We start from the raw sequence: 21,509 nt of genomic DNA on the forward strand, positions 1-21,509 counted from the left end.
ATGAGTGAAGGTGCAGTAATTAGCTTTCTTCATTTGGTGAACAGAGGGAATATTGGAATGACGAAAACATGGGGTAAATGGAAATGGCATGGAATCTGGATCAAGAAGGGAAGGAGGAGGAATGCAAAGTATGTCAAGCAGCTGAACAATAATGGGGCAAAGCAATAATAAAAGTAGACACAGACAGAATATTACTCACACTTCCGGCATCCATAAACTAAACATTAAAATATATCCAGTGAATACACCAAAATTTCACTAAATCAGTGAGGTAGGAGCATCAAGTTTAGGGCTTTGAAAATGAAAGAGTTGGATTATGTGAACAGAATATTATTTCATTCTTAGTTGCTCTCACAGGGAACACATTGAACAGTGGGACAGAGTTGTGTGGTCATTTAAAATCCAGCCATCTCACAGACAATGGATTCACCAAGAGGTGAATTTGGTACCATTTCATTCTGCAAAGGACATTTCTTTGCTTCTCCACCCCTCAGAGGTCCTTTTCACTCATTTTAAAAAAATAAATAGAAACAAAACTAGAGCCCATGGTACAAGGAGGGCAAAACCTGATCTCTATACCTATCAGCAGATGACACATGAGCTGTCCAGACAGAGATGCTATTGAGTTTATGGATCAGATGGAGGCATCCTAAAGGCATGAGAAGAAAGGGAAGGAGGAAGGGAGGGAGAAAGAGAGAGAAGGGGGGAAGAGGGAGAAGGAGAGGGAGAGGGAGACCCCTGTCTGGTGTTTTGCAAGCAGTTATCTCACCATCTTGCAACTGTTTATGATATAAGACAGATAGTAATCTTAGAAATGAATATAATACAATAAAACAAAATATCATCTGCAAACCCTAAATTGTAATGTTTGAATAAAGAGAGTAGATATCCATTATTAGAAATCTCTGATTACATTTTCTGTCAACATTTTTATTGTCATAGTTCATAAATATTGTATTTAAATATTTATGCTTTTAGGATTTTTAGATCATAGTGCAGTTCTTTCATCATCTATTTTTCCCAAGAATTGTTTTTCCAAGACATTTTATTTATCTCTTAATTCCAAAATATCAAATACACAACTAATCATCATTGCTGTTTTGTCCTTCTTATGCTTTAATCTGCCGACTGAGCTAATATTACTATTCAGTTCAAGCAAGGGAACCTATTGGTTTAAAAAAAAAATTATTAGTTTTTACATAATATAGAATACAAACAAAATAGTATGTATTTGGAAAATACATTCAGGGAATAATGAAACAGAGGAAAGAGAGGCAATATGGGGGAAAGAACAAGGAAATAATAGAACAATAGCATCGTAGAATAGTCCAACCCCCACATAAATAATAAAGAAAAAGACATATAACAAAAACTCTGACCCTCCCCCAATCCTAACTGTTTCTGTTTCATACAGACAAAGAAAGAGGAGTACTGGGGAAACAAAAACATAAGGCACACAAGAAGAGGAAAAGAAACCAGATCTGTGGGGTTCTGGATTCTTCTCCTCTTCCAGTTCGCCACGTGTTACTGGTGCCCTCTTCCTTCCTTTGCAGCATAAAAGAAAGAGATCAAAGAGAATGAAATGAAGCTGGGATCTGCAAGATAAGTGGCAAGTGGGACTGGCTACCCCTACCCCTTGGTGGACTGCAGCGGTTTTTCTACTTTCGCCATGGAGTTGTGCCCCTAACCCTTTTGAAAGTGGAGGGATGACTGTATTTCAAGTATATGTCTTACAATGTTATAAATCAGTGAGATATATATATATATATATATATATATATACACACACACACACACACACACACACACACACACACACACATATACATATACACACACTGTATATATATATATATAGAATAAGTACACTAACTCTGAATTTCCTTGGACTGAGCTCCCCTAGAGCACATTTATGCACACATTTCTGGACACTGTTCATATTCTCTTCAATTTGGTTCAGCTTCAGTTGTGTCATTCTAATCTAGTTCTGGATGGAGTAGATTAGAACTGGATGGATTAGTAAATTATACAGTTAATTTAATGCATGGATTAGTAGTGTTTGGGAAGAACAGTATAAGAAGAATAGAATTAGTGAGAGCTTTGAAGAATGAAGAGTTCTCTAATTCTTGAAGGTTGAAAGGAATTTACACAATGTGTGATGGGAATTTATAACATCAGGAACAGTCCAAGAAGAGAGACACCTGAGGAAAAGGAATGCCTAATTTGCTTAAAATATGATTGCACCAGTTTGGGGATAGGGATGTAAAAAATATAGAATGGAGGATCTCAGTAACATGTTCTGATAATTTAAAAACTGTATTTATTAGCAATTTTGTACAAATGACTGGTGGATCAGAAAGAGAAATCAGATGCTTGTTCTATTATATGTGGAAGGAAATATTCTTCAATTTCACTAGTATATGATGCATGAAATAAACATAGAATTTTTGAGTGGTAAGGGATGGGGGATCCTTAGCTTGACAGCTTGATGGAAAATGTAGTTTTTATTGCTTAATATGGAAGTGAAAAGCATGCTTTATTGGAATATTACCTTTCCCAAAACAAAAGTGCTAATTCCAAAAACAGAGATCTTTTTAAAACAGTTCTGCTTATCCATCTCTTCCAACATAAGCACTGGTACCTTGCATCTTTCTATGAAAAGTTCCAGCTTTTCTGTTGGTCCAGCTGCAGCTTTGGCTTATTGATAAAAGTTATTAATCTTATTATTTCTTGTGTTTGTACAATTCAAAGAAACAAAATTTATTAAGTAGCATCCCTAGCTAGCTACCTTAAAGGAATTACTGGGTATACTAATGAAACATGTACTGAAGGAGGCTGATAATAATCTCCCAGAATCAGTGGTCTGTCATCTTTAAGAAACTTTAAATACAAATGAAATCCCACAGAACTGGAGGTAGGCAAATGTTCTAGTATTTGGAAAGGGGAGAAAGAAGAATACAGGAAACAAGAGTGATTTGTCTGATTTTATGATATAAATATTTTGTCTACATCATCAAAATAATCAAACTATAGATTATTCTGCCTCACATTCACTTGTTAGCACTATACCCATAACATGCCACACTGAAATTGTATTGATGAAAGCGATTTAAATTTGAATTGGCACTATTTTTGTTTCTCTTTCTCTTCCAAAGTGTTTTTTCTTTGTCTTTCTTTCTATTCAAGCCTGTTGCTGCTACAATCTTCATGACCAAACAGCTTGCCAACAAAACCCCTCCAGCAAAATTGTTTGCTTTGGCATCAGAATGAGGTGCCTAGCCATGCAATCAGTGGTAAAGAGGTAGTCCTCTTAACACATTCATCATTGAACTCATGACTTTGTTCTGAGCAAAATAATATTGAAATTGTCATTGCTTTAGAGGAGGGGAAAAATCTGGTAAGTAGTATGGAAAATATGTCTTCAGATGAAAGGTTGAAGAATTGGACATATCTAGCCTAGGGAGAGATAACTGAGAGGAGACAATACCGGTCTCTTCACATATGTGAAAGATTATCAGAAGAAAAATACTTACTGTTGTCTGCTGTAGAGGTAGACTAGAAGTAAGTACAGTAGGAACTTTTAAACAATGAAAACACTTTACATACAGAATTTGTAAATTCATCAGAGGGTCTTTAGTTTCTGTTTCCATGCACTCAGATAATGGAGCCCCATGGGAGTCCCATGGAGGCCATCACATGACATGAAGATGGGGAAAGATAGAAAAGAACGCTTCCCTCCACTTTCCCCCCACCCATCTGAAAAGATCCCAAGAGGTGTTATGGATTCTTCATCACAGTAGGTCTTCATCCGATTTCATGTACTGTGCAGTGGCTTGAACCACATGTCTGCATTGCCTCTTCCTAGATTCCTTCACCATAAGAACTTATATCTTTAGGATAGACAGTAAGAGGGCTGTAATAGTTGTGCTGAAAAGGGAACTTGATTGTAATTTGTCACACGAGTGCAATTGGTCTTCCCAGCAAGTCCTCATTTCATCTGGCTGCTTGGCGGTGTGCAGCTCTTTCAGCCTTTCCTCCAAAGCTCTGTCATGCCTTAGGTGCGGAAAAGTACGATGAGGTCTCCTATGATCCTTATAATTAGTTAGTTAGGCTATCCCTCGTTATTTGAGTATGATGGTCCTCCAAGTGTAGTGTCTTGGCGGTGGGTACGTAGGTGACTGTGGAGCCCTATTCTTGCCCTGCATGTTCTTCCACAGTGAGGACATCAGATTCCAGATGGAAGGCGGTCCCGGTCAGGGTTGGCTTGACATGTCTATCTCTTGGCATGATTCTGCCTTTCACCCTCCATTTGTGCCTCTTCAAATTCCACAGCACTGCTGGTCACAGCTGACCTCCAGTTAGAGTGCTCAAGGACCAGGGCTTCCCAGTTCTCAGTGTCTTCTGCCACAATTTTAAGGTAAGCTTTAAGCCCATCTTTAAATCTTTTTTCCTGTCCACCAACATTCCATTTTCCGTTCTTGAGTTGGGAATACAGTAAATGCTTTGGGAGACGGTGATCGGGCATTTGGACAATGTGGCCAGTCCAGCGGAGTTGATGGCGAAGAAGCATCGCTTCAGTGCTGTTGGTCTTTGCTTCTTCCAGCACACTGACATTTGTCCACCTGTCTTCCCAAGAGATTTGCAGGATTTTTCAGAGGCAACACTGGTGGAATTGTTCCAGGAGTTGAGTGTGACATCTGTAGACTGCCAATGTTTCACAGGCATATAACAGGGTTGGGAGGACAATAGCTTTATAAACAAGCTCCTTTGTGTCCCTATGGATGTCCTGATCCCCAAACACTCTCTGCTTCATTCAGAAGAATGCTGCACTCACAGAGCTCAGGTTGTGTTGTATTTTGATGTTGACTTTTGTGGAGAGGTGGCTGCCAAGGTAGCGGAAATGGTCAACATTTTCTAATGTTATGATCCTTATACTTACCCAGAAGATTATGACATGCACACTGGAGATCCCAAACAGGATCTAGCCTATGAACAAAAATATGAACAGCAAATCTATCAAGTCATTCCTGAGATGATAAAAAAATTCATCCAGTACTTCCATAAAAATGTGTAGGATCTGATTGATCAGAAAGTATATGAGCTGTAGGCTGGTCGTGTATCTAGTGATGTCATTAATTAGAAGGTGTATAAAATCCAGAACATCTATGAAAACAGCTGGACCAAGTTGAAGGAAAGATTCTTTAAAAGCACACCATGGCCAGAGGCAGAGGCAATTGCCCCACAGATTGAAAATCATGCTGTTTCCTTATTTTACACAAAGAGCTGTAGTATAGACACATCTGTGTGAAAGTCAGTGGTGGTCCATCTTTGGAACAGAGACTTGAATCTTACTACAATTACTGCAGTCTTTTCAACTCAATTCCAAATGCAGATGTCCCAGCTCCTCTGGAACCGCCCAGCCAGTGGCTCTGTGATATACTGATGAATTCATCTAGCGGTTCCAGTCTTTCATCCAGTACCACAGACAGCAACGAAGTCTGAGAAAGAAATTAATTTTCTGCATTCAAATAGCAACATCTGGAATGTCCACAGTGTTATCAATGGCTGCACTCCCTGGTGGATAAATCTAACATCAATTGGTAGCTAAAGGTTTACACTAGTGGAGGTGATCTTGAGAGTGTGGCTGGAGAATATGGCTGCCATTATCTCTATAGGATGCTGGGCTATTTCAGCCTTGTGTGTCTGCTACATCTCCATCCGCTTCTGAGTGATTATTATCAAGCCATCAGGATCCTGGAAAACATTGAGCTTAACAAGAAGAATATTTACTCATGAGTGCCAGAATGCCAATTCACTATCTATTACTATGTGGGTTTTGCATACCTTATGACTAACAAGAAGCCATTTGTGTCTTTGCCAATATCCTTGTGAAGTCTTGTCTCTTCTTTTCCTTTTATTTGCTTTAGTTTCCTGTTTAGGCTTTCCCTATAGTGTAAATTCCTCCATTGTATTAGTTTTGGGGTGGAACTTTAAAACTCCCCTTGAGGCCAGTCTCAGTTGGTTCAGCCCATTTACCACACAGAGCCTTCTTGCAAGGCATTCCCATTCCTCCTTTTTAGAGCCACAGAGGAGGAGGCCTGGATTTTTTCTGGAAATCTTTGGCTTCAGCAATTCAACAGGCATTCTCAGCAAGTCAAGTACAACCTGTGCAGCAAGTTAAGTACAACTGTATAACACAGCAGTACAAGCCTGTTCTTCTCAGTTCTGTATAGTACCCAACAGTCCCAGCAACCCTAGATACCTGGAGCCAGCCCAAGTTTCATAAAGAGGACATCAAGTCCTTTTGCATCAGGAATCTCCAAAATCCCAGAAACATGTCTGTATTCAACAAATTCTTCCTTCATAATGTATTGTTTTAAGTTACCCTTTTAATTACCCTGGGTGGAGTTAACCCTATGCTCCTTTGTTTTCCAGTAAACTTGATTTGGTTAACTTTAATCCTGTCTAAAGTGCCTTTATGTTAAGGACCTGATTTCACCAGTGGGTATTCTGACAGCCCCCGAGAAAGCCAGACACTATAGTTTTCCTTTTTGACTCAGGCGTGCCATCACAATCCTCTTGTATATTCAGAGAACGAAGAGCATGTTCCAGAGGACAACATACAAATATGGAATGATTAACAAGCAGAACATGTAGATTCATGCCCTTTTGGCCATTGCTTTCACTACGTACCCTATGCGCAAGTACTACTGGCTGAAATATTCTATTCGTCATTGTTTTTAAAGGCACAGCTGTTCTGTTTGCCTTTTCATGTTCTCACCCCAAAAATAGACCAAACTTTGATATTACTATTTTATATAAGGGAAACCTTTTACTATGTCATTGAATATCGATTTTGATATCCACAGGGAGTCCTGGTACCAATCCCTAGCAGATACCAAACATCCACTGTACTGTTTCAGGAGATATTCATGTATAACCTCTAACTCCACTTTTTCATTAAGTTTATTTTCTGCCAGGAAAGCAAATTACACTATGTAACATGATAATTGTTCCTCGGTGATAAATGTCATTTCCTAATTGGTTCTATCATAAAAACATGGAAAAGGTTCATTAAATTGCAAAACCTTTGTTTTTCGGGACATCCTGCAGCACATTTTGCTATAGTTTTTTGATGATTAGCTCATCGAATGTCAACCAATTCAACACAGTTTGTGACAGCCACAGAAACAAAGTTTCTGGAGTATAGCATTAGCAAGTCCTTTCAAACTACATACTGCACAATTAAACAGGAAATAACACTTTAAAATGAGGAGCAGTTTTTTTAAAAAAATGTTACATTGTTATGATTCACAAGAATTCCTTTCATGTGGATGTATACTATCCATTTTGTGCAACTGAAGTACATATGTGTAAAGGTGATTTATTGTGTTTTAATATGAATATGTTGCTTTAAAAATCTGTTTAGGACAGCTTTTTTGTGTGACTTTGCATCTGTAGGATGAATTATACATCTGTTTATATAGTTGTTGTATATACATTTTGCCCTTATCCATTCATATTTAAATAGATGCAAAAACCTTGCCAAACCGTACTCTTGAAATGTACTTAGGCTAACAGTTAAATTAGTGCACGTTTGTAGCAATAAAGGTGCCAGAACTTTTATAGTTTATTCCTCCTACCCCCATCATCTGAGCAGTTTAAAACCTTTATTTAACTGCTATAATTGTTCTTTGAAGATGATAAATATTCACTAAATTGTAATTATTGTAAAAAGGATATGGTGAAACACAACTATGTTTAGTCTCATCTTGTGAATAGAGCTCTAGAGACCTCCCTCATAGAATTCTGTACTCAAAAAGAAACAAACTCTTAATTGCACGGTCTGTGTATGTAATGAATATGGCCATTCCAGCTTTCCACTTTTTAAACCATGTGGATGAAACCACACTCCTTCAACTCCCAAATTTAGCTCAAACAGAAATGTCTTAAGATATTTCCCAGAAGATTTTTGTACTTTGAAAAGTCCACAAATGCACATCAGACATCAGGAAAACTATTCTTTATGCTTGGCCTGTGAAATCTTACTTACTGAAGAAATGTCCTTTTGGCTTAGTCTACATATTTTAAAACCAAAAAGATAAGAAATCATAATTAGCTTGTTAAGATATTTAGTCCCTTTATATATTATCTAGTTATATTATTGCCTATTCCAGCAATTTTAATGTTTGTATTCGGAATGCTGAAATCCAAAATACTCCAAAATTTGAAACTGTCCACATGGGTGGTTGACAGACATTATATCTTGAGCAAACTTATTAAAAATATACTTTATAAAATTGCATTTAGGCTATGTATAAGTTATATATGAAACATATATTGATTTCATCTGAAATCTGAAATCCAAAGCACTTCTGGCCCAAGCATTTCAGATAAGGCATATTCAAATTTTATTGTATTTGTTATTGCCCTAGATCCAATTGCTAGTTCCAACCCTTTTTGCACTAGTGAGATTTGCATATACTTAGATTAACCTTCATGACTGCCATCCAGTTAACTTTGACTAATGGCAACATTATGAATGAGAGACATCCAAGGGTGCATCTGCCTTGTAGCATTAATGTATTTTATTGAAACCACTTTCATTATCATGGCTCAATGCTGTGGAATCCTAACATTTGTAGTTTGGTGATGCAAAGAAGGCTAAAAGGATCTTGTAAACCTGCAACTCCTATATTCTATAACACAGACAATAATAGTTAAAGTGGTGTCAAACTGCATTATTTTTACAGTGTAGATTCACTCTAAGTCACCAACTGCTCTACTCAGGTCTTACAGATTGACCTGGCTTTCTTTGTGAAGTCTCTGCATCTGTAATGTGAAGTTCTTGCCTTCTAGGGTGAATTCAGACTTGAACTCATGCTTGGAAACAACCCAGACTATAACACCCTTAGTATTAGATATGATATTTTGAATATATTGGGTGCTTTTATATCTTGGTTCAAACTACAGTAGAGTCTCGCTTATCCAACGTAAACGGGCCGGCAGAACGTTGGATAAGCGAATATGTTGGATAATAAGGAGAGACTGAGGAAAAGTCTATTAAACATTAAATTAGGTTATGATTTTTTAAATTAAGCACCAAAACATCATGTTATACAACAAATTTGACAGAAAAAGTAGTTCAATACGCAGTAATGCTATGTAGTAATTACTGTATTTACGAATTTAGCACCAAAATATCACGATGTATTGAAAACATTGACTACAAAAATGCGTTGGATAATCCAGAACGTTGGATAAGTGAGTGTTGGATAAGTGAGACTCTACTGTATATCAAAGCAATTATGGTTATTATATTCCATTACATAAGTAGTCACATCTGTGTGAATAATATTTCCATCAGGCATAATGTTTGCTTGCTTACTTTCTATCACAGTTAATTTGTATTTGAAATAGCTATTTTGCTAACCCATTAAAACATAATCTTAGAATTCATGGGGCTCATTAATGCAGCCAGTTTTACTTGGCTCTTTTAAACTGGTAAATAGGTGAAGGAATTCTGAGTGTCTCATTTCATGGTTATGGTACTCAATACCAAAGTTTACTAAAGGATATATACACATGACTTTGTTCATCATATCTAGCAACCCTAACAAGAGATTCCATATCATTTTTTTGTATTCATGCATGTAAATGTAAATAATATAAACTTGGATATCTCAGTGCTAGAGCACATATAGAAGGGTCAGTTCTTGGCATCTCCAATTAAAATTGTCTTACAGTGAGTTAAAAAATCTGCTCTAATTACCAGCACTATCTTTATTTTCATCGTCGTCATTGTTGTCAGAAAGTCAAGAAAGTATCCTGGAAATTTTCCAGATCCTTGGCTTCCTTCTTTCCCCCAGTCTCAGGATGGCTTTAAGGGAGAGCAACGACCTCATCAGAAAGCCCAGGAGAATTTGTCACCCTGCATGCAGCTCCCTCTCAGTTACGGTTTCCCCATCACATGAGAAAAGCATCACCGTCGCTGACAGGCCCCGTGCCTCCCATGTCGGGGGAAAAGCATTCAATGATGCTCTCACTCTGAAGGATGTCACACAATGTCGTGTGATGTCCAGTGTCAAGCTCTGTCCATTAGATGGGGTGAAAGTGGCCTAGAACACTAAATTCACCCCATCTGATGAAGTCGTATGAGGGAAAGGCAACTGAGGACCTGGAAGGATTTTCCAGTTTCATGCTTTATGGAGGTTTGGGTGGATATAGTCTGTTGATCAATACTTTTTCTTTCAGAAAATATTTGTCCTCCTTTGAATGTGTTTTGTTTTATGGATTGTCTTTGCTTTTATGTCTTGTGGAAATTTTGTCCCATACATAAGCCACCCCGAGTCCCCTTGGGGAGATGATGGCGGGGTATAAGAATAAAGTTGTTGTGGTTGTTGTTGTTATTTTTATTCCTGTCAAATAATTGACTCATTTTGGAATATAACTGAATTGACATATTTTATAATATTTCTTCAACTTCTGACATTTTTTATTGCTAACTAGCTGTGCCCAGCCACGCATTGCTGTGGCGAAGCATGGTGGTATGGGAAATAAAGTATTGAGGAATTGGTGGTAGTTAAGGTAAAGGGTAAAGGTTTTCCCCTGACATTAAGTCCAGTCGTGTCTGACTCTGGGGTTTGGCGCTCATGTCCATTTCTAAGCCGAAGAGCTGGCGTTGTCCTTAGACTCCTCCAAGGTCATGTGGCAAGACTGCATGGAGTGCCATTACCTTCCCACCAGAGCAGTACCTATTCATCTACTCTCATTTGCATGTTTTTGAACTTTAGGGTTGGCAGAAGCTGGGGCTAACAGTGGGGGCTGTCTCCGCTCCCCCAATTCAAACCTGCGACCTTTAAGTCCAGAAGTTCAGCAGCTCAGCGCTTTAATACGCTGCACCATCAAGGGATATTGTTTCCTAAAGCTTGTGAATATACAATATTTCTGATTTTTTTTGTCTGTTGGAGGCAAGTATGAATGCTGCAATTAGGCAAAATGATTAGCATGTAATGGCCTTGCAGCTTTAAAGCCTGGCTGTTTCCTCCCAGAGTGAATTTTTTTTGGGAGGTGTTAGCTGGCCCTGGTTGTTTCCTGTCTGGAATTCCCTTGTTTTCAGAGTGGTGTTCTTTGCGATATTTTATTTGCTTCTACTGTCTGTGGCCCTCAGAAAACAGAAGATTTGGCAGACTTTGGTGATGGGAATATTTTGTTGGGAGGTGTTAGCTGGCCCTGATTGTTTCCTGTTTTGCATTCCCATTTTCAGAGTGTTGTTCTTTATTTAGTGTTCTGATTTTAGAGATTGTATTGTTCTGTTTTATTATACCACATTAATTTTTATATATTCTGATTTTAGTGGTTTTGAATAGTTGGAGCTAGATTCTATTCATTTTCATGGTTCACAGCAAGACAATAATAATAATAATAATAATAATAATAATAATAATAATAATAATAGTAATGATAGTAATAATAATGACTTTGGTAATACACACTGCTTCACTCCCTTTTCAGCTTCCTTTCTGGAAGAATCCTTTCTTGGGAGGTGTTAGCTGGCCCTGATTGTGTCCTTTGTGGAATTCCCAATTTCCCTGCTTTCAGAGTGTTGCTCTTTATTTACTGCCCTGTTTTAGAGATTATATTGTTCTGTATTATTCTACCACAGTAATTATTTCATATTACAGTAGAATCTCACTTATCCATCATTCGCTTATCCAATGTTCTGGATTATCCAACGCAGTCTGCCTTTTAGTAGTCAATGTTTTTGTAGTCAATGTTTTAAATTCATTGTGATACTTTGGTGGTAAATTTGTAAATACAGTAATTACTACATAGCATTACTGCATATGGAACTACTTTTTCTGTCAAATTTGTTGTATAACATGATGTTTTGGTGCTTAATTTGTAAAATGATTACCTAATTTGATGTTTAATCGGCTTTTCCTGAATCCCTTATTATCCAACATATTCACTTATCCAATGTTCTGCCAGCCTGTTTATGTTGGAGAAGTGAGACTCTACTGTATATTTATAATCTTATATTATCTGCTTAGAACTGAATTATATGAGGCCCCTTCTATACAGCTGTATAAAGTGCACACTGAAGTGGATTATATGGCAGTGTGGAGTCAAGATAATCCAGTTCAAAGTAGATAATATAAGATTATAAATGGGTTATATAGCTGTGTGGAAGGGCCTTGAGTCTACACTGCCATATAATCCAGTTAAAATAAGATAATCTGTATTTTATAGGCAGTGTGGAAGAGGCCTAAATGAGGCCTAACTTTGCCTGTCCCCTGGGCTGAGTGGGTTGCTAGGAGACCAAGTGGGCAGAGCTTAGCCTTCTAACTGGCAGCAATTAGATAAAAACAATTATTCCTCTCCCTCTAATTAGGGCTTTATTTTTCTTTGCTTTTTGTTGTATGAATGTAGAGGCATGGATGAGGGGTTGTGCTGCCAAGTTTAGTGTTTCTGGGATGTGTAGTTTTGTTGTTTTGTTCTAGGCCGAAATTTCATTACCCTTTTATATATATAGATCACCAACTTATATCCTAGGCAATCAGACGTGGCCCAAATGTATATTATTAAAATATTTTTAAACCAAGTAGGTTCAGATCTGGCTGGTGCTCATATGAGAACTCCTTGCCTTTGGAAAACACCCATATGCACAATTTTGCATTCTGCAGTGGAGGGGGAAAGAGAGAAAAATGGACTAAAAAAATTAATGTAATCAAATAAAATATTTTATGTGTAAAAAAATATTAGAAACCTCTTTTTAAAAAAATGTAGGAAAATATATTTGAGTAATAGCTTTGCAATCAGCCCTCAGAATTATTAAGACAAAATAAATATATATAATTTTTAAAACTTTAAAAAATTGACACATAAAATTGGTCTATTTTTATATGTCCATTGTGACCTACCTGCCTTTTTGTGATTACCTAATTTAATTGATCCAACAGTTCATGTAGAGTTAACATACATAAAGTTAAGCCTCCTGATTCTACCTTTTTTCAGAGATAGATTAATCAGCTAAAAACTAATCTACCTTTCACCTGTTTACAAATATTATCTGTGTCCTGCCAGTTCATAAGAACAAAGCTGATTGATCAGACCAGAGCATCTTGCAATATTTCAGTTTCTTGCAAGAGTTCCCTTCTAGTTAATTAAGATAAACAATTTAAGATTTGAAAAAATTCAAGATCAATTAAGATCAGATCCTATTAAGGTCAAATGAACTCTTTAGAGTGTAGGGGAGCATAAACAAGCTTTGTATCTATTATTCAGGGATAATACATTGCAGTGTGAAGGGCCATCTAGGAGAATGGGAGTTTACGTTATTTCTCATAATTTCTAGAGACAGACTGGGAAACTGTCCTCCCCCTCCCCTTTTCATCCTCTTGGGAGTACTTATGAGAAATCTCCTAAAGATAATCATCCTTACTATGTTGTTTCTTTTTAAATTGACCTATGCAGAATGCTACTGGAGCAGATCATCTCAAGTTCTTCCTTAAATTGACATCAGTGGCTTGATTACAGCCAGCTAGTGTATGGGAAGAGGGTAAGAAGGAATCTTTTAAGAATTGACAAGTTTGTAATAGGTTCCAAAATAATGGAATGAATCATTTCAAATAAGGAAACTTAAACAAAGTAGCTTCACAAAAGAGATCATCTTCATGTCATTGATATGCAGGCCACACACACACTCAAAGAGCCCGTGACTGCCAGGGCTTGCAGCCGAGCTTCGAGCACCAAGTGCCAAGTAAGAGGTGCTCTGCACTCTGCTTGGTGCTCTGCTGCAAGCCTTGGCAGTCACGGGTGCTTTGAGCTTGCAGGCCACACACACACACACACACACACACACACACACTTAAAGAGAGTATCTTTCAAAGTTACTGTGTGCTGAAAAGAACAGGGGGGCCTTGTTACCCATTTTAAAAAGATAATGGAGCCTGAAGAAGAGTCAAGGGTTGCAAAAACAGCATCAATGAGCCACAGACTGCATTTTGCCTATCTGAATTCAGAGACAGGGTGCATCCCACTACCCCTAACAACTCAAATGAATGCTAGAGAGAGCCTGAGGATCGGTGAAATGGTGAGACCCTCTAGCCCTAAAAGAGGAGAAGGGGAGTGTGGGAAGCCCTCCCATGCTGGCCAATGGGATGAAAATTTTCATTCATTCGGACAAAAGAATGAAACAGCTCATTCAGAAAGGCCCCGTTTTCAGAAGCAGTGCTTGAAAATGAAAATGGGGCCATACGGATGAAACAAACAGAAACAGATAGTGTATTCAACAAAGAGTGATTTAATTTGTAAAAGCTTGATATTGTTTGCCTCCATATTTAAGAATATATTCTCCCCATGGGAGTCTCCTTAATGAAGTTCTTGGGATCTAATCATCAAAGGTGTGGAAATAGTAACATTTGTCTGAAAGACTGTAGGTGACCTGCAAATACTGTCAAACAGACCTGTTTGCAATAATTAATTGGCTGTAATGCGCTGTGTTTGACCTAAAATTTATTTTAATCTGCAATAGTGAGCACACTTAGTAGGTGATGACCAAACAAAACACAAGGAAATAACAGTGAACACATTGTTACTTTAAAAATATATCTTTATAAAATGTGTTGGCCTGTTCATATATAAACCTCTCCTAGTATACACAGTTTAGCAGGCAATCTTACACTATAGACACATATTCTCAAAGCAATTTCCCTTAGTATGTGTTTTTCTCACTACTATACACATTTTCTTCATACTTCGTAATATATTTATTTTTGTTTGTTCAGAAAATTGCATTGTAAAATTCTGAAAAATACCAGTTCTGAAAGATAACATCACCTTTTCCCCAACACTAATTTAAGAAGTAAAAATCTGGTGACTTCTTAGCAGATCTGGGACAAAGAAAATGCCCCATCCCTTGTCTTGCCGTTTCTATATTCACTTATAGATCCAGAGACCTCATAATCCCTTAAAATACTGTTAAGAAATACTGATTTTTTTGTGTTGAAAAGTGAAGCTTTGTATTGAACATTTCCTGTTGAAAATAGGTAATACCGGTAGTAGCCATCAGTGAGAGATTAATGTTTCACATTGCCATGAATTTGTTAGAAGAAAATTTTCACTTTTCTGGGCTGTAGTGTGCTAGCATTGGAAAACAGAAGCATCTCACTTTATGGATATAATGAAATGCAATACATATTGTAAATGCTTAGTGAGGATTGCATTTTGCCCTCCATGCACCAGTAAGTAGTTTAATAATTGAAGAATTTCTCAATAAAATGACTTTTGCCTCACGTTTGATGCATAATGCTTTTTGAATCATCAAACTAAATTGATTTTTTAATATAAATGAACAGAGAGCTTCTCCTAAGGGTCCACAGAGAAAGGGTTTTTTTCCAACTGGTATGACAAAATGAAATTAATTGACCTCAGTACATGTGATTGTCATTTCTATTGTAATTACAAAGGGGTATGTGGTGCAAAATGGATTTCCCCCCTACAATTGTGATTTTATTTTGCTTCATTTGTTACAATCATATTTTCACCTTACTTTTTTCTGTTATTTATTTATTAAGAAAGACAGAAGGAATGATGAAAAATTGCAAACAAGATAGGAAGATTTCATTTACAATAAACTCAGAACTAGAAAAAGCTAAAAATAGGCAATACAGACTGTTTTTTTGCCACATATATTTTTGCAATTATTTGTTCTGTGCATTTTTTTAGGCATGTGTTATAAAATTATATTAGTTTATACCTATTGCATCCAAATTGCTATCTGTTTCCTACTCAAGTTAATTTTCCTGCAGGTGTCATATCCCAAAGTTTTTTTGTGACATGTAGCAGTTGTCTTTTATCAGTTTCCAGTTAAGTGGCAGTTGTTATTGTGTGCTGTCAAATCATTTTTCACACATGGCGATCCTAAGGTAACCTTTGGTAAAATTTGTTCAGAAAGGGTTTTCCCTTGCCCTGCTGTAAGGCCAATAGTGTGTGATTTTCCTAAGGTCCCCCAGTAAATTTCCATGGTAGGAGAGTCGAACCCTCTGGAGAACTTCATTTCAATCCAAGAAGGATATTAGCAAACTGGTCATGTCTAAGGAAGAGCAACTAAAATGATCAACCGTTTGGAAGCCAAGCCCTATAAGGAGTGACTTAGGGAGCTGGGTATATTTAACTTGGAGAAGAGAAGGCTGGAAAAGAACATGATGGCCATGTTTAAATATTTAAAAGGATGTCACATTGATGTGTGTGGGGGTGTTTTTTTCTGCTCTAGAGATTAAGACTCATAGCAATGGATTCAAATTGCAGAAAAAGCGATCCCACCAGAACACTAGGCAGAACTTCCTGATGGCAATAGCAGTTCAGCAATGGAATACGTAGCCTCAGAGTGTGGTGGAGTTTCCTTCTCCAGAGGTTTTTAAGCAGAAACTGGATAGCCATCTGTTGTGAGTCTCTGATCCTGTGTTCCTACATGGCATGCCATTGGACTGGATGACCCTTGTGGTCTCTTCCAACTTTAGGATTCTATTCCATGATTCATGGACTACCAAAAAAGGCTGCTCCAATGGCAAAATCAGAATAGAAGTATTAATTTTGAAAATTAAAATGGGTGTTTCTTTTAATATTAAATTTGCAGAGGCCTCCCCAAATCTATTCAAAAGAAAATGCTACTTCTTTGAATAGTTTGCTCCCCCTCCCTTTCCCCTAGAATTTGTGACTGACCCCAGGTTGCGGGGGGAAGGTAGACTGGAATTCTGTGGATACTCTATGCTAAACATCAGAAATAGTTTTTTAAGCAATGGCACTTCCTCAAAGGATGTTCGGTTTAGACCTTGATGTAGCCAATCATTCTGCAAGTACTGTTATGGCTCTTATTTTCTTGACATATTGGAGGGGAATTAATCAATTGTTGAACAACAGATGGACTCATGGTCTTGATGACCACTTCAACATTGATTATGAATGTATGGGATCCATTGTAATATATATTTACAATTTGTTAAAGGTGGATATGATCTCAAAAATTGGGGAAAGTCTTGGAAAGAAGGGAGGGAGCCAGGTAGGGGTGGGAAATGGAGGGGGGATAGTTTTTATCTTTGATGCATATCAGAAAATCCCTAATAAAAACTATTATAAAAAGTGGATATGATCTTGACCATAATATCCAGCATTTTAAATCAGATTTAGTAAGTTTTAATAAATAAATAATGGCGGGATTTTTTTCCTTGTGAAATTACAAGACTTTTTAATGGTTAGACTTGGAAACCTCACCCTCCTCACCTGCCTTCCATTGTTATTAAACTGTATAGGTCATTTCATGTAAAAAAAAGCAACATTTGCAGGTTTACTTATGTGGATTATTAGCAAAGTTAATTATGATAATTTCTTCAGGAATCCCCAGGTAATCCAGCACAACTCTATGGGCAATTTCAATAATAGAAAAGGGTTTAAAAACATTATTTATTCATGGGTTTTTCCACTTTTGTGGGGATACTGCACCCTTGGGCCCGGTGATTGTGGATGACTGACTGTAATTATACAAGTATAAATATACAACTGGTGAATGACCACAGCATCGTATTGTGAAGAAATAAATGGGTTTTGTGCATATAAATCCTTTTTACTCAGCTTCCAAATGTACTTATTCTTGTTTTATATTGTACTAGCTTGGGGACCCGACGGTGCCCGGGTTATTAGTAGACAGCATTGAGTTGTTTGGGCATGTGAGGAAATCTCACTTAAGTTTGGTCCCGATCCGTCATCAGCTGGGTTCAGTGCTGACTGTATAAGGGTGAACTACAACTCCCAGAGTCAAAGGACAATCACCCCAAACCCCTGTCTGTATGCATAGTTCAGCATGACAGGGCTGTGTGCCAAGTTTGGTCCGGATCCGAAGTCGGCTGGGTTCAGTGCTGTCTATATAGGGGTGAACTACAACTCCCAGAGCCAAAGGGCAATCACCCTGAAACCCTGCCTGTATGCTCAGTTGGACATCATGAGGCAGTGTGGCAGGTTTGGTCCAGATCCGAAGTCGGCTGGGTTCAGTGCTGTCTGTATAAGGGTGAACTACAACTCCCAGAGCAAGAAGTGAGTGATGGTACTTGGTCCATCCTCCCCCAATCTGCTCCAGGATGGAAAGGGTTTCATGGGGTTCTGTGTGCCAAGTTTGGTCCAGTTCCGTCACTGCTGGGCGTCGCAGTGGCCTGTGGGAGTCGTAGCGATTGAAAGTACTACAAATCCCATCATCCATGGGCCATCATCCCACAAACAGCACCAGGGCGTAAAGTGCATCATGGGGATGAAGTGTGCCAAGTTTGGTCCAGATCCATCATTCCTGGTGGTCTCAGTGGCCTGTGATAGTGGCGGCCAATCAGAAAGCTGGCACATACACCGCCATCCGCCGCACACATACCCGCATACATACAAACACTGACTTTTATTATATACTAGCTTGGGGTCCCAGCGGTGCCCGGGTTATTTGAGAACGGAATTGTTTGCCTTTGTTCCAAGTTTAGTCTCGATCCAGTGTCAGTTGGCTTTAGTTGGTATGGGTGAACTACAATTCCCATATGCAAGTCCATGGTCGATCCCCCTCCAAACAGCTCCAGAATGTAAAGCAGGTCATGGAGACTCGATGTGTCAAGTTTGGTCTTGATCAGACATTGGTGGGGGTCGCAGTGGTCTGGGGAAGTGAGTGAAGATACTGTCAATCCCATCATCCATGGTCTGTTGTTTCCTCAAATGATAGGAGGATGTAAAGTGGGCCACATTGCACCTATATGTCAAGTTTGGTACAGTTTCATCATTCATGGGCATCACAGTGGTCTGTGGGAGGTGAATTGGATGAAAGTACTGGAAATCCCATCATCCTTGGTGCATTCTTCTGCAAACAACATCAGGACATAAATTTTGTGACATTGCACCTGTGTGTCAAGTATGGTACAGTTTCGTCTTTCATGGGTATCACAGTGGTCCGTGGGAGGTGAATCGGATAAGGGTACTGCAAATCCCATCATCCATGGTCCATGCTTTACCAAACTGGATCAGGACGTAAAGGGGGCCACATTGCACCTGTGTATCAAGTTTGGTACAGTTTTGTCATTCATGGGAATCACAGTGGCCTGCGGGAGGTGAATTGGATGAAGGTACTGCAACTCCCATCGTCCTTGGTCTGTCCTCCCCCAAACTACTGCAACATATAAAGTGTGTCATTTGGGATATATATACCAGATTTGGTTCAGTTCTGTCATTTGTAGCAGTTGCTGTGGTCTCAAGAAGAGAGTGAAGGTACTACATGTCCCATCTGTGTGCCAAGTTTGGTCCAGTTCCGTCACTGGTGGGCATCGCAGTGGCCTGTGGGAATCGTAATGATTGAAAGTACTACATATCCCATCACCCATGGTCCATCATCCCGCAAACGGCACCAGGACATAAAGCGCATCATGGGGTAGGCTGTCTGGAATTGTGGGAGTTGGAGTCCAAAACAGCTGGAGGGCCCAAGTTGGCCCGTGCCTGGTTTAAAGGCTTCCATAGAATCCTAGAGTTAGAAGGGGTGCCCAAAGGCCATCTAGTTGAACCCCCCTTTCTGCCATAGAGGAAGACACCATCCAAGCCCTCCCGACAGATGGCCATCCAGTCACAAATACGATTGGGAGATAGAGAGAGTCCTAGATTTGAAAGGGGTCTCTGAAGGTCATCCAGTCCAGCCCCTTCTGCTGTAAAGGAAGACACCATCCAAGCCCTCCTGACAGATGGCCATCCATTCATACATACAATTGGGAGATAGATAGAGTCCTAGATTTGAAAGGGGTCTTTGAAGGTCATCCAGTCCAGCCACATCTGCCACAAAGGAAGAGTCCATTCAAGCCCTCCCGACAGAAGGTCATTCCAACCATACATACAATTGAGACATTTATTTATGTATTTATTTAATTCTGATATATCTCCCCCGCCTTTCTGCAATGGACCCAAAGTGGCTTGCAAGGTCATTAAGCCACGTGCTAACATCCACCATATAAATAAAACATAAAAGTAACGTCAAGCAATAATAGTATAAATAAGACATAGCTGTGTTCAGTGGGGGCAGGTGAACTACAACTCCCATATGCAAGTCCATCATCCATGGTCCATCCCACCCCAAACAGTGCCCGGGTGTATGTGGTCCAGATCCGTTGTCAGTGGGTTCATGGGTTATAGGGGTTATGTGTGTCAAGTTTGGTCCAGCTCCGGCCTTCCTGGTGGTCCCAGTGGTGTTTTGGATTACCAAAGTGTAGGCCGAAAGCTGTTAACTGTGCAAAAGCTAGCTTCGTTCTGAGGAGATAAGTAGGCCGAACGAAGCCAGTTGGTAGTAGTTTTTGCCTCAGCAGTCCCAGTGGCCTGTGAAAGTGGAGGCCAATCAAAAAGCTGGGCCATCTTCCGCCAGGCCAATCAAAACGCTGATACATACTCCGATACAAACATTCACTTTTATTATATATATAGATATTAGGCTTGCTCAAATAATTCGTTTTCCCCGTTAACCGTTATTAATTCCTTATTTTCGTATGTTTTGAAGCAATTTTGAAGCATTGGTTCTCCACACGTCTGGATATCGCGGTTTCGAATCGCGAGAGGCCGTTTTTCGTTATGTCGTCGTTTTTTTCGTTAGGAAAAAAAAGCTTTTGCAAATCACCCAAACTCCCACCATTCAGGCCCTTTCCTTTTGCCCCTCAGCAAAAGGGGCGTCACGGGCTCAGCCAATGGGAGGGGGCGAGGGGGAAGGAGGCCGAGGAGGAGGAGGAAGACGGAGGGGGGAAATGGCCGCCGCCGCCTCGCCTCAGCTCAGGCCTGATACTCAGAGGTTTTGACGTCTGTGCGAAGCTAGGCAAGTGGGGTTTATATATCTGTGGAAGGTCCAGGGTGGGAGAAAGAACTCTTGTCTGTGGGAGGCAAGTGTGAATGTTGCAATTGGTCACCTTGATTAGCATTGAATAGCCTTGCAGCTTCAAAGCCTGGCTGCTTCCTACCTGGGGGAATCCTTTGTTGGGAGGTATTAGCTGGCCCTGATTGTTTCCTGTCTGGAATTCCCATTTTCTGGGTGTTGTTCTTTTACTGTCCTGATTTTAGCTTTTCTGTAGCTAAAAATGCATATAAAATTGATTCTATAGGGAGGATAAATGATTGGATTTCAACTCCTACAGCTTAGCTTTCTCTGCCAATAATGGTACCATATCAAACTAAACCTCCCAAGATTCTGTAGCAGTGAGCCATCTTGGATATTGTAAGGGATATTTTATTATTATTATTATTATTATTATTATTATTATTATTATTATTATTATTATTATTAGACCTTGCTCCCAGGAAGGTGCCTTCGCTGTGGCTCCCAACTTATCTATCTACCTTTCCACATATTCTCCACATTGTGTGTATGTGTATGTATATTATATATACATGAGCCCCGATGGCGAAGTGTGTTAAAGCACTGAGCTGCTGAACTTGCAGACCGAAAGGTCCCAGGTTCAAAT

General features: G+C 39.0%; 1 protein-coding gene and 1 pseudogene across 7 annotated transcripts in view; both read left to right on the forward strand.

Annotated features, from left to right (window-relative positions):
• Nucleotides 1-21,509, forward strand: part of znf385d (zinc finger protein 385D) — a 506,886-nt gene that overhangs the window by 197,439 nt on the left and 287,938 nt on the right. The window lies entirely within an intron of this gene.
• Nucleotides 4,922-12,015, forward strand: LOC134292363 (eukaryotic translation initiation factor 3 subunit L-like; annotated as a pseudogene).

Source organism: Anolis carolinensis, chromosome 6 (assembly GCF_035594765.1).
Source record: "Anolis carolinensis isolate JA03-04 chromosome 6, rAnoCar3.1.pri, whole genome shotgun sequence".
NCBI classification, from domain to species: Eukaryota; Metazoa; Chordata; class Lepidosauria; order Squamata; family Dactyloidae; genus Anolis; species Anolis carolinensis.